The sequence below is a fragment of the Austrofundulus limnaeus genome, unplaced genomic scaffold (genome assembly GCF_001266775.1).
Source record: "Austrofundulus limnaeus strain Quisiro unplaced genomic scaffold, Austrofundulus_limnaeus-1.0 Scaffold320, whole genome shotgun sequence".
NCBI lineage: Eukaryota > Metazoa > Chordata > Actinopteri > Cyprinodontiformes > Rivulidae > Austrofundulus > Austrofundulus limnaeus.
Genome location: NW_013952722.1, coordinates 323,273 through 325,067, shown reverse-complemented (window position 1 = coordinate 325,067; position 1,795 = coordinate 323,273). Strand labels below are relative to the sequence as shown.

Sequence of the window (1,795 nt, the reverse complement as noted above, 5' to 3'; positions counted from 1 at the left end):
AGATGGCGATGCAAGATGTAGTGAAGTGGCGACCTGCGACCATGGAGATATAAACAGCTTTTTATAAGGTAAAAATAATAAAACAAGGTCTTTGTCTGCAATGATTAGACATGTTTTTAATTATTGTCATTAGTGATTATCTCAATTTCGGCTAAAAGAATTAACAATATCCTACACACTGTGCCTTTAACATTGACATGTGTGTCGGTGTGAGGATGACTGGGAGACTCTTAATGAGCTGAAAASTTGTCTCTCTACTCACTCYGGTTTTTCAGAAAATGTACTTTCCCGTTCGCATTGAGATCATTCAAGTAAGGTTCARTTATAYCCTGAGTTGCTGTTTTCCRTAACKCATATTGTATAATGTTACTGCTTTTTAAATTATTATTACAACCACATACAACGCTCCTAAGACCAGTTGTAAACAGCATGAARTTGTTGTGWTGATGTACTGAWATAKKTGTGACMGAATCAGTAGGAGGTTCTKAAAGAGACAGACGACAATTTTAAGGTGTTTAGAAACGGCTGTGATGCAAAGTCAAGCTTATTTTTGATTCATACAAATTGACTGCATTTTCATAATAATTGAATGTGACATAGTTAATTTAYTTTGGTATAAAATTGAAGTATATGTCTGAGAAACACATAAAACTGGTCCTTTAACACCATCCCTGACATAATCCTAGGAAAGTTTCAATTGCCAAAGGGGGCTGAGGTTTAAATCACTTAAGAAGATCAGAGAGAGTTGGGATGGCCCATTTGGCTGGCCCACCATAAAATAAAAAAACTGATGATACTGGCTTAAAGAATGGTTGTTAACTCTGAGCCATGGCTTCCCACCAGGCCTGAAGCTGATTTCCTGTTGTTGTTCCATTAAAAAGAACTCCTTTGACACCTGATACTCAGCTGGGAAACCCAAGCTATTAGCTCTTAAGCAGCTCACATTCATACACATCCTCACCAGCACCAGTAAATGATTCTGCTTAATGCATAGTGGAAGGAATAAACAGGAGTGTTGCATCATCAGTGGTGCATTTGGTCCTGATGGAAACTGTGAAGTGCATTAGGGTGAATGTATGTCTGGTGTTTTCTCTGTTCTTAGTTCTTTCTGTGCAGGGGCGGAGCCAGAGGGGTGGCACGTGATTGGCCACCACAGGTGCCACCCCAAATGATTGACACCAGTGTGAACTGTGCAAAGAAAAAAAGAAGAAAACCTTTTCTGAACAACTGACTTAAAATGAAACAATTATGTGTAATAATTCTGGTTTAGGTGGATCAGTTGATAGAACTGTTGCCTTTCAGCAAAATATTCTTTCTGTTCTGTTTTGGACCAAAGTCATATTTTAACAGTTTGTTGCCTGAAATRTTAGYTTGAAACAGCTAAATGTGAGTTTGCATATATGTCATGAAACTTTACCTTTTCATTTCTTTAGAACARCCAGGAATGTTTTCAGAAATGTTAGCTTGTCAAATTAATCTAGCTGTCACTTCCTGTTGTCCAGACCACACCTCCTCSCTCATCCTCACACTTTTGGCCGTCCCCCTCTGTGTCTCTTGGCACCGCCCACTTAGTTGGAATTTTTCAATTTGCCTTTGGGCGGGGTTATGCTTTTGTGGGGGATTAGTTACCCTTTAAAATTGACTGAATTATAGCTCTTTGTAAAAATAGCAATAGCAAAAATTGGGATTAATTTGAGCATGTGTATTGGCTCTTTCAGCTTAGTATTTCTCAAAACTCCTGAATTTAATTAATTTAAAATTTGATGTGGCAGCCATAAATCATTTAAGATCCAGA

At 38.0% G+C, this 1,795-nt stretch overlaps 1 protein-coding gene across 10 annotated transcripts in view; it reads left to right on the top strand.

The window, feature by feature from the left end:
• The window catches only part of dock9b (dedicator of cytokinesis 9b), a 148,412-nt gene that overhangs the window by 74,592 nt on the left and 72,025 nt on the right, over positions 1–1,795 (top strand). The gene's annotated exons all lie outside the window — the stretch shown is intronic.